Here is a 13,410-nt window from a genome sequence, read left to right on the forward strand (position 1 = left end):
AATATAAAACACCAAATTCGGTTAAAACAATTAAAAAATAGTTTCTACAATTTTAGATATTCTACGCAAAAACAAGCAATTCGGCCAGCTTGCAAGAAGGCAGATTTTTTTTCAGTGCACAAAATTGAAAGTTAACTTTTGGTCCCACTCGGCAAAAAGGCACTGAATGTGCAGAAACTGACTTAATTCACTATTTCACAAAGTTTTCAATGTAAACAAATATGGAATATGGCTGCTATGATTAAAAAACTTAGGCCTAGATACACTTAAATAACTTTTAAATTGTTGATAATTCTACAACCATTGCATGCACGCTTACTAAAGGCCTAAAAACCATAGCCGGAAGATAAGAACAACATAATCCAATCATTTTAAAACAAAAAAGGCGCAGTTTACCAACTTATAAGAATAAAAAAAAACTGAGCTCACGGAGCAGAGTAACAGAGTGAATACATACACATACATATATATATATGTAATAATAAAAGCAAAGGAAATGACGGAACAGTGTCGATGCTTGCTTAGATCCATATTGAAGAAGAATTTGATTGCGTAGTGTTTAAAGAACTTGGCAGTCGAAGCAGTTTTAATTCCATTTTTATTTCCAATTGATATTTGTGGCCACAATCACTTGGCACTCTAGTCGTGCCTTTCCACAGAAGATTTACATTTTTGATATTTTTGAGATAGAAAGCAAGCCAGCGAAATTACATCTTAGCACAGCACAGAGCAAAAGCTGAAGTGCGTAATTATGCAAGATGGAGGCACGCGAAGAGAAAAGTTTTGGTTTACAAGGACAGTTTCAGTTCTTAATTATCACGTCATCGGAGTTGCGCGGGCCATAGAGTGATCTAGAAATGACGCAATGCAGAGAAGTTATTACGATTTTAGAAGAGAGGAAGAATTAATGTTTATAGTTATATTATAATTCTGATTCATATATTTTTATCTTACATATCCCCCCCTTCAAAAAGAAAAAGGCGTAGCGACAGAGAAGCCTTTTTAAAGAGAAAGAGTTAAAGCACTAGCAAATGTAAAAAAAAAAAAAAAAAAATCATAAATCATAAAAATTTTGTCTTGTAAAGTAAAATTTATAAATATCAATTTTTTTATTAAATTTTTAATTTTTAGAGTCCTATTGAATTTTTCAGCATTTGAGTCCAAAAGTCTTTTTGTTTGAGAGTTCACATAATCATAATTCTTCAGGGAAGGTTCTTGTTATTACATACAGAATCTCACAAAATAAACTTTTAAATAATCATTACTTATAATTAAATGCAATGCACATAAATATTTATGATACTTATTTTTATACTGATAAGTTATAATTTAACATCATAAATAATAGGATTAAGATTTTCGGAATTTATGGTTTCACCGTTATCATCTTTCCATTTACAATTCCTGATTTTACCAAACTGGAAGCCTCGCAATACTTCTAAACAAACATATCCATCAATAGGGCTGTCCTCTTGAGCTAACCAGTGTGTTCTCTGCACTAGTGGCCCAGGGTGCCTAGGCAGTTACTTGAAAAGGCCTCCGTTCCTTGCATTAAGGTAACTGGCCTTTGAGAACTGCACTAATACATTCCATAATAAAAAAATATAATAATAATAATATAAAAAAATTACACACACTCATATTATGAGAGCCTCCAACATTATCTTACATGAAGAGGGTAAAAGGAACAACTATACAGAGGTAACTACAGGCCTCTGCTTAAGAACCCAGTACTCCCTCGACATACACTATACTTACCGTACAATCACCCATAAATTTAACATGCATTTACCATAATTTCATATTACTTATCTGTACTAAGGTAACTGGCCTTTGAGAACTGCACTAATACATTCCATAATAAAAAAATATAATAATAATAATATAAAAAAATTACACACACTCATATTATGAGAGCCTCCAACATTATCTTACATGAAGAGGGTAAAAGGAACAACTATACAGAGGTAACTACAGGCCTCTGCTTAAGAACCCAGTACTCCCTCGACATACACTATACTTAACGTACAATCACCCATAAATTTAACATGCATTTACCATAATTTCATATTACTTATCTGTACTAATTTCACTTATTTTTAACATCTTTATTTTTAGAATAATTATAAAATTCGTATTCAAAATTCTCAACAAAATTTCAAAAACATAAAAACTTATCTTAATATCCTTCCCTATGAATAATTTAAATAGCTTAAATTTCGTTACTTAATTTGCTCACACATAATTATGAAAAATTAGAAAAATTAATGAACAAGAATTTCAGATTTTCCCAAACAAATTGCAGAAATTTTAACCAAAGTTGAAATGAAAACTATAGAATTCGCAGCATATTAAATGATTTAGTTTTTGAGTTAGAGTCACACGAACGTAATAAATTTGAGCTGTTGAAAAAGCGGAAGTGCAAATAATTTTCTGTCGCACATACTTGCAAACACCAACTCGGATCGACCTTGAACCCGCTGTAATGCTTAATTCCTAAACGGTAATTCACTGATGATTTCCTTTTCACTAGGCATTCGAACTTCTCAATTTATCGAGATATTACTTTCAATCTGTAAACACTACGCGTGATTATTTTTTTGAAGCACTTGCAAAACACCACAGCAGAAGAATGATCTGTTATTTTTTAAACACTGAAAAAAACAAACTTGATGATTCACTTATTTCACATTATCTTGGATTTATCACAAAACGATGATTTGAAGAGCTGAATTAAATTTTCCATTGAGGTTTCAGGCTGCAGGAAACTATCCTTACCGGCTTAATTGTAATAATAAAAGCAAAGGAAATGACGGAACAGTGTCGATGCTTGCTTAGATCCATATTGAAGAAGAATTTGATTGCGTAGTATTTAAAGAACTTGGCAGTCGAAGCAGTTTTAATTTCATTTTTATTTCCAATTGATATTTGTGGCCACAATCACTTGGCACTCTAGTCGTGCCTTTCCACAGAAGATTTACATTTTTGATATTTTTGAGATAGAAAGCAAGCCAGCGAAATTACATCTTAGCACAGCACAGAGCAAAAGCTGAAGTGCGTAGTTATGCAAGATGGAGGCACGCGAAAAGAAAAGTTTTGGTTTACAAGGACAGTTTCAGTTCTTAATTATCACGTCATCGGAGTTGCGCGGGCCATAGAGTGATCTAGAAATGACGCAATGCAGAGAAGTTATTACGATTTTAGAAGAGAGGAAGAATTAATGTTTATAGTTATATTATAATTCTGATTCATATATTTTTATCTTACATATATATATATATATATATATATATATGTACTTTTAGTGCGGCCGATTTCAACAAAAAAGGAAGGTGCACAACTTCGCGTTATTGGAGTCCTATATACAAACTTTGAACGTTCTGAGGCTACTCGTTTTTGAGTTATGCGAGATACATTCATACATACTTACGTACGTACAGACGTCACAAAAAAAATATTTCTTGAATCCATTTGAAAACGTTTTTGCAACCCGTTTAGGGAAAAAGAGTCCTTTATTCTTTCGTTATGTATAGATGTCACGCAAAAACATCGTTAAATTGTATTCACTAGCGGTTAAAATGGATATTTTCGTTGAAATATGATACCCAAAAACGATTAAAATACTTCCTTTACTTCGTACATGGAAGCAAAAATCTGATGAATTAAAATATTAAATACCATACAAATATTTCTTATCTCATTTTAAGTAAAATTAATGTGTAGTACTGCCAACTCATGCAGAATTAAAGTTAAAACTCAACTGAAAAGTAATTTCAATCTTAATTAAATTAATTAATAAATTAAAAACATTCTTCTCTCTTGAATTTAGAGAGGAATAAGCAGCTGAATTTTCAAATAAAATTTGTACACTCTCATTTGACTCAAGTTTCAAAAAGTTAGGATGAGAGAGAAGACTATTTTATACCTTATAACAAAATTTCAGCGTCACCATTCGATTTTATTTTGAAAGCAAGCAATGGCATGCAGAAGAAAAATGAAGATTTTACAATCATTTTATTACAGGTTGTTAGAAATGTACTTCATTTATAATATATTATGGTAACATTTGTTGCAAAATATTATTAAGAAATTCAAACAGAATAACTTGTTAAATGCTTTGTTACGCTGATGAACAGAAAATTTTCATGATGTGCGAAGCACAGAAAATTTTGGAATGGCATTCCCAAATAGCAGAAACATACATTAGGGTTTTAATCTTTGCTTGAAATTGACAAAGTTTTACCGCTACTTGGAAATAGTATTAATTCTTCGAGAAGCTAAAAAAGAACTTCTACCTTGTGAATTAGGTAATTAAATTATTATTTACGTTATTTATTAACCATTAATTCAAATTACAAATAAAAATTTATTTTGTTTCATCATCTTTCACAAATTATTACGCAAAAATAAAATAAATTGAAATAAAACAATAATATTATTTTATAACTATTACAATAAAAGATAAATATTTCAATTCTGCAAGAAAAAAATTATCTGATTAAGTAAAATATATCACATTCGCAGGATTGTGGGCAATACTTATCTTCAACTCAATACTGCGCTTGTTTACGAATATACATCTGCATGAAATGGGATGGCTATGGATGAATATACGCTTTTATTCTTCGTGTATAAGTGAATAAAATCTAATAACATCCATAAAATTGCATCGTAACTTCCTCCAAAACAGATTGCATTTGATTCAGAAGAAGATTGTCTTTGATACATAACTCAGCTAGATTAGAATAGTTAGAATTCATGTTAACTCGGGATGCAACATCAATCGTTTCCGTTCTTTCAAGAAGAAAATGAAGAAACATACTGACGTGGAAAATTACCATTCATGGAAAGAATCGGCAAATATTTTACTGCAACAAATGTTGAACCTCTTATCTGTAGCCGCATCAAACAAAATCCATTTGCCCTTCAAAATAAAACCAGGAAGGAATGTTCTTCGAACCAAAACAGAATTCTAATGAACGTTATTTCCAGCTGTGAAAGTTACTTCACAGTGAATGAGATGAAACGATGGAGCATGTGACTTAAAATTCCTTCCCTCCAAAAAAATAAAAAAATAAGTAAATAAAAATAAAAGAAGAGAAAATTATGTTGAGCTTACTGTATTTTAAATTCTACATTGAGATTACGAAAATACGACAGAATAAAAAACACTTTTTTTCCCTTGATCCTTTCGAGGAATAAATATTTGCTTTTACGCTGATGCCATTTGTCAATATATAACTGTCCCTTTCTAATTACTTTTTCGATGTCAGATAGAAGTTTCTGGTTTTTTTTAACGTCATAATAGGCATAATCAAACTGTGAACTCCTTATTCGTTAAATACGTTAGCAGCCTTGTAAAAAACAGTAGACAGAATTCGAAATAAATATTTCCATGTTACGAGACACAGCTTCAATAAACACTAACTCATTTTTTAGTTTGTAATATGCATAAAAAAGTTTTTAATGTAAGCTTGCACTAGTCGTCAGAATAATACACAAAAGATGAATAATTCCGTTTTTATGGCTTATTGCCATATACATGGCCATAACTATGTTATATTTTGAGAGTTTGAAAAATACAGGAAAGAAATACATCGGCAGCACACGAAGCCAATGGTATGCGTAGAATATAACTGAAAAGCTATAAAAGATAAGTAAACTGCAGCTTTAGCGAGATAGAATCTACGGATTTTACTAAATGGTTTAAATATATTCATTGTATGTTAATCGTCATATCAGCGGTATCTTAAAAACTAATTACTTTTTATGCAAAATCCTCGTATGCTAACACCTTTTTTTTTTTTTTTTAATTTTCAAGTATAATTTCTTTTCTCGATTGAAAGTTTTCTACAGTGCGCGCTGTTCATTTTCCATATTTGCTATTTTTCTTTCCTAAGGTATACGTATAGATTAAGAATATAGAAAAATCGATATTTCTCCTTATCAAATTACTGCATTATTCTTCACTCGAAAGAATCATTTCTGTAATAATGTAATAACTGTTATATATCGCTTTAATGTTAGTAATATAATGAAAAGATATCAGGAGTTATTCTATAAACCACAACATCTCAATTTATTGATCTTTTATTGCATCAGTAGACTGAAAACAACAATTTTAACAATAAAATGAGAAATTTAATTGAGGAAATAAGGAAACGTCCCGCAGAACCGTCTCTGAATACGGAGCTTGCAGAGCCAAAAATAGTCAAAGTTAGCCAAAAATTCACAAAAAAGAGCACTATGAGAAAGTACATTATCGTGCTGCAAATTCCACTAATTATCTCTTTATAATTCAATAATTCCTACGAATTGTTGTCACGCCAAAAACATTTGTTAAATAGTTTACCAGTTGGTAGAAATTCGTGATGCATAACGCCAGAACAGTCGAAAAGCACAAATCAACATTACTCGATTTTTGAGTGACTTTAAAACAGTCTTTCTGGATTTGTTTCATCTTGCTTGTACTATTCAGTTAATTTTTTTTAATCCTTTATGTATCAAAAGCGTAAATCCATATTCCATCAGCAATAACAATGTATTTTAAGAAAGAATGTCCTTAAAGAAACATGTCCTGGGCAGCTGAAATACATTGTTGCTTTGAGAAAAAAAATTATCCTTTTTGAAGAATTCGAGAAGAGACAGGCTGCAGGTCCACGTTATCTTTCAAAACTGCTTGATATGTACAAATAATACAGCATCTTGTTTAATAAAATCCCTAATTTTTAAATGACAATCGCTAATCCCAAATTTCTAACATGCTCAGTTGTAATGAATATTCTACTAATGTGCAATTAATATTTGACATATCTTTTGCCTTCCTTATATGCCACAAAAATTCTTGTTATTAATAAAGCATTGTCCTTAATGAAAACCAAATTTTAATGTATGTTGCATAATATTTTCGTTTACTTTATCTTATCTAAAAGGCTTAGACCTAACTTTGGGGGGGGGGGCATCCCCTACGTTAATTTCATGATTAACTACTTGACAGAGGCCAGGCTTCGAGTATAGCAATGTATTAAAATTTCTTACCAGGGCTTGAGTTTTCTTCTTATCCTCTTCCTGGAGGTGATTCAGCTCTACTTCTGGCGGTGCTCTTCTTCTGCAGCGTCCATTTGTACACTGCGAAAAAAAAAGTGGGACAGTTCCTATATCTTCCGTTCTACTGGGCCGATTGACGAAATTCAACTTGTGTTTTTCATGTCTCGAAAGCGCGACTTAGGATATGTATTAGATTTATATATACCATTGTTCTAATATAGATGTTTTATCACAAAATCGGACATTTTCTGAAATGACATGCCAATTTTTTCCCATATTTCGATTCTACGACACAAATTATGTCAAACTGCCAAATTTTATAAAAATCGCACGGGTAGCTTCTGAAAAATTAGTTCTCAAAATTTTAGCTCCTCTATGTTAATTGAATTTGGTAAACATTTATTAATATCTCTTTTTTATTAAACTTATTTGATTCTTCCTCTCACATTTCGAAATTTAGGTGCGTTCCAAATAAAAGTCACTCATTTTTTATGATTTATTTTAAAAATTTGTGTTTTTAAATAAGTTTTATAAATTTTTCGAAAAACATTTTGAATTATAACCTATAACATTTTAATCATCATATTTACTTATTGGCGCGTTTTGAAATTTGTCATATTTGTTAAGGGACCATAACACCGAATATGGTTTAGGCACTTTGTTAAAATTACTTGAAAGTATGAAAGATGACTTTTCCCCCCTCACGCGTACAATGAAAAAAAGGAAAGTAAAATATGTTGCAATAAATTAAGAAGTTAGCCAAGTGAATTAAACTTGGCGCAAACTGAAAAAAAAATGCGCCAGATGAATTTTTAAATTTCTTCATAAATTTTTCACCAAAATTTTCAAAATTTTATATCTAGGCGTAATTTGACTCGTAGAATCGAAATATGAAAAACATTGGAGTGTTAGTTAAGAAAAAGTCCGATTTTGTGTTAAAATACCTATGTTAGAACAATGCTATATATAAATCTAATATATATCCTAAGTCGCGCTTTCCAGACATGAAAATTTGAAAAGACATGCAATTTGAATTTCGTCAATCGGCCCATTAGGGGAAAGGGAGATATAGAACTGTCCCTTTCTTCCCCTCTTCCTCCCCCACAGTGTACCTTAAAAATAGAATTTTTTAAAAACAGAAATTTAAGTTCGCGATCGCTGAGTATAAAAAGTCGACCCCCAAAATGATGCTATCAGATCTTCTCTACGAGAAAATGCACTTTTCGACTTTCGTTTTTCATCTGAACGTGCAACCCTAATTTTCCAGTGCACACACACTGTTTACCTTGGCCGACAATAACTTTCTGCCCCGTGGTTTCAAACAGTCTAAAAGTGCCGTTCCCACTGGGGTTTATCTGAGCTAACGGAGTGAGTTCCATGTGACGACTAGCTCCGCTGTGCCTGCAGTTCAGATTTTTCAACTTGCTGCCCTATGGGGAAAAACTGTTTCTGAAGATGTGTCGACTACGTTAGTTGTGTTCTTTAGCTCAGATAAATCTCGGTGGGAACGGCTCTTAAAACGTCGAAAATGCTTTTTAAAGAAACTCTGCGCCCGAGTGTCGAGTAAAGCCATGGTAAGCACGTTATTTAACATTATGTGAATTTCGGGTAAGTCCAAATTTTGTACCACTACAGTATTTAACTTAACCTCCCAGGGATTTTTCTTCACAGGGTGTGACCGGTTTCTGTTCTCGGATATCCTAATTAATTTAAATCGTTTTCTTTATCAGCCCCTTCTTTCTGTGACTTCTTTTGGCTGTCGCCAAATGACTTCGTTTGACCCGTCTTTTCGCTACTGCTTTTTTAGTTTTCTCCGACTGCCGATAAGAATACTGCCGACTTTGAGGTCTTTGTTGAGACGAAAACCTCGAATACTGGCCCTGGCGAAAATTTGCCGTCAGCACATTTTCAGCTGCTCATCTGCTTTGGAACTTCACTGGCGAGTTGAAATAAACTTTTCAGCGTCTGTGGATTTCTCACTTCCTTAAAATCCTGAATCGAAGGAAGTAGACACGAAGTACTACCTCGATTAATTCATTATTCGGCTTCTTCCCATACAGTAAATTAAAAATTTGAATTTTTGCAAGATAAAATCGGTCAGTTCTACATTTGTCTGATATTTACTTAAGAGCTCTGACTCCAATTTCGCTCGGTCTTTGATTATTGGGAATGCTTTCAGTAGCGCGGTTTTGAAGTTTTCCCAGTTGTATGCTTCGAAGCTCAGTTTCCCCAGCAGGAACTTTCCGATAATCTTGAACCAACTAAGGGCTTGGCCTTCTACGTTAGCTATTGCAATAGTAATTTTTGAAATTCATTGACGGGTTATGACGTAAAATGCAACTCTAACTCCTCCAGAAAGATCATAACCGAACCTTTGCCGTTGAACGTCACAGTTGGCTTCATTGCTGCCCGCATGGTTTCTACTATGAAACCTAATCCTTCCATCGGGTTTACTGGTGCCTGAGAGATTTGAAATGTAGGAGGATTCAGTGCAAATTTTCCTCTTTCTAACGCCATAATCCGCTAAAAAATTTTGGGCGCCAAATGTAGGGTTCCTGACTCCTTGTCGAGGATAAAACGTCGAGGAAACTAGTGAACTATGTAGCGATTTATCGCTGAGTTCAAACAGTTAAGACGTAGACTCGAATGGGTTAATCATTTTTATTCATTCAAATAAGAATAACAGTCGGCCCCATCTCGGACTTACAAGGAAGCCTCTACTCTGGATTTACCTCAGAATAAGAAAATAAAAAAACTAAACTATTATTATCTAAACGAGAGTTATCCGAATCTAGACGCAATTATCTAACGTAATTGGCGCTTAAATGAAACTAACTGGCGAATAACAATAGGTACGTGTAATACGGTCCAGCGTAACAGCTTCAAGAGTGACTTAGCCGAAAGGCAAACACGCGCTACTAAGGACTCCTAACACTCTGTATCGAAGTTAGTTGAACCTTCCTAAATACTTCTTCTAACTCATTTGCATTCAACGCGATTCTAAAAACTCATTCTAGTAGGGAACATTTAACTGGAAATAAGAATTGATAGGAAAGGGTTTCAAAAAATAACTGTTATATATCTTACAGTGTTGTCACTGCCCGCTTTACAATCATTCAGTTTGTTAATCAAAAATTCGTTAAAGATTTACAAAATATGAAATAGATAATAAAACCAATTTGAAATTCAAAATTCGGGCTTCCATGTGCCAGTATTTGGGTGAAGGACTACGTTATTCAAAATTTGATGGTTCTAAGGTACCATCGTTTTTTCTCAATGCGAGAAATATACATACATGCACGCAGATTTTTTCCTTCTTAATTTCTTTAAATATAGTACAAGACGACAATATTTGGTGGCAATAATTTGGAAAGTGATTCGACGCAAAATGCCGTTTCGAGACTAGTAGCCCTTCTTGGTTAACGACCCTTTGAGCTAATAATAATTTTAAGAAAAGTCTGAGATGTTTCAGCTTTTAACGGTCTCCGAGGAGGGTTTGTTAAGGTTTTTTTACCCTCTGGCTAAGTTCTCAGGCTACCAGTCTGTTGTTACACTGCTCCTACTAAACTTTTTTTTTTAGCTTTGTTATTAAACATCACAGTTGTTCGCATTTACGCCATATGCAATTCAACAGCAATGTTACAAAAATTTTAAAAGCAGCACAGTTGTATGCATTTAAGAATTCCCGATGTAAGCGTTAAGTGTTGACATGCATTTTTCTCTTTTTTTTAAGTCTTTTCTCTTTATCATATCAATTTTCATTTTTCTTACTAAGATGGCTTTACGATTTTTATTATTACTATTAACGTTCTGCGTGTGTTTACTTTATTTATTAAATATTACCTCCTTGGTGCTTACGCCACATAAAATTCGGTTGAACAGCAAAATTACAAAATGTTTAGAAACCGCATATCTAGAACTTCCGATTATTTGGTTAGAATAGATAGAGTAGGCCTTCTCCGTATGTCCCGTGCAATGAAAATGAAGCCATGAAACCTTATGGTATGACGTCATCGTTTATCATGGCCATTGCCATAAGCAGACTGCTGGTTGTTTCTGTTTGCATTCTAATCGCCGTTGTCTACATGTTAACCATTCGTCACTGAATTAGCTGCTCATCACTGAATATTTAGAAGTCTCCGTTCTAATTTTAAAACATGACCACAAAATATTTTCTACTTAGCATATAGAAAAGTCACACTTCCAAGTTTAGTAAAATCTAGATACATGACAATGTGTAAATGGTAACTATAATACAAATATATACATGTTCATTTTCAGTGGTTCAGAAGTTTCAATGGTATTTTATGCAAATTTGACTGAAAATACTTTTCTGAGCCTGTAGACATTGATATTTGTTTTCAAATTCAGTGTAATTTTATTTAACAATATGTTTCGTAGTCTTACCCGTACACTGTACAGCGGCTATAGTAAGTCTTGACATCAGTTGCTGACATTTCACAATACCACCTACATAGGTAGTACTGCCAGAGCACTTCTGTTTCTTGAATGCCATGGTTCTTGTTTTTGAACTTACGGTACCAAACCTTCATAGTGTCCTATAATACGTTAGTACATAAAGCTATACATATGATTTGGTGACGTTCTGTAGCTGACTTTTTGTAACAGAACTAGAAGGAAATGATGGTTTTAATCTGGCAAGCTGATAGTTCTATTTCAGACACCTTGTACTTAATGATAAGGATATTTTTTCACAATACACTGTTATAAAGTAAGTCTCTTTCTTTCAGATACCGTAAATCGTTTGACAGAATATGATTAAACACACATACGCGAGCTGTTTGTGCAGATGATATTGTAGTGGCGGGAAACTTTTATTAAAACCAGATATTTGATACTAAAAGATAAATATCTTGCACTTCTCCGAATGGCAACGATCTCGTTTTGTTGGAGAAGAAAATATTTTATTTCAAACCGTGTCGCCACATGTAGATTCTTCATTACTTAATTTTTTAAAAGTAATACGGGGCGATAATATTTGGTGGAAACAATTTGAAAAGTGATACAACCATTTAAAGTGGATAATGCAAAATCCCAAAAAACTTTTCGGTCCCCAAAACTCCCTTTTTGGGATAAAAACAGCCATGGATGCTGTAACAAAGTTTTGAAAGTGTAATAATTAGGACATGTTTGTTGTTTTTCATATGCCAAATGCACAGATCAAGTACGATAAGGACAAACGTGATTAAGCAGATAAGGACAGACGTGTTCGGGCCTGCGCTAATCTGCTCGAATATAAACGCGAGGACAAAATTGTGGACCGAATCGTTACTTGTGATAAAAAAAGGATTTACTTCAACAAGAAGGCCGAAAAAAGGGGGTCGGTCTGCACCTGATGAGCCCATCGGCAGCTTCGCAAAGCGCAATTTTACTAACAGAAAGATCAAGCTTTATATCTGGCGGGATTGATGTGGTATTATCCACAAAGAGTATCCGAAAAAAAAGGTAAAACCCGCGACAGTAAAGTGTACAGCGAGATGCTAGTCCGCATTGTCGCTGCTATCAAGGAAAAACGTCCAAGTGAATTCCGGCGCAAAACGATTATGTCCCAACAAGATAATGCAAGACCACATGTGTCTGCATTAACCGGCTGGGCACTGTATGGACTCGAAGGCGACCTATTGCCACACCGACCATATAGCCCTGATATCGCTCCTTCGGACTTCTACCATTTTTCACACCTGCAGCTCCATCTTGCTGGTGCTATCTTCCATTATGCACAGGACGTCCAAAATGCGGTTTATCCGTTTTTGGACCCACAGCCACCAAGTTTCTGGGTCGAAGGCTTTGAAAAACTACCAAAATGTTGGCAAAAAATCATAAATTTTGGTAGTGATTACTACTCGCACTAAAGATACTGGTTTCATGTTTTTTTTTTTTTTTTTAGTTCAAAGAGCTTTATTCCTGAAGGACTATTGTTTTCGTTTTACGATTTTGCGTTGGTTCATTATAAATGTCCGTTTCACTTTTCAAATTGTTGCCACCAAATCTTGTATTCTTTTTTAGTTTTGAATTTACAAGCCATTAATAAAAGTTGGAGAAAAATTGTTAAAGATATTTTTAGAATTATTTTTATTAGTCCAAAGGGGCTTTGTTCCTGAAGGATTATTGTTTTCGTTTTGCGATTTTGCGTTAAATCACTATAAATGTCCGTTTTACTTTTCAAACTGTTGCCCCCAAATGTTAGAGTCCTGCATTATATTTGACAGAATTAAATAATGAAAAATCTGCATAAATGTATGTATATTTCTCGCATTGTGATAAAACAACGTTACATAAAGCCATCGAATTTTGAATGGCGTAATCCTCCTACGAATATAGGCATGTAGAAGCCCAAATTTG

This window comes from Stegodyphus dumicola, chromosome 6, assembly GCF_044657685.1.
Source record: "Stegodyphus dumicola isolate Sdum_Otavi_A_Nest chromosome 6, ASM4465768v1".
NCBI lineage: Eukaryota > Metazoa > Arthropoda > Arachnida > Araneae > Eresidae > Stegodyphus > Stegodyphus dumicola.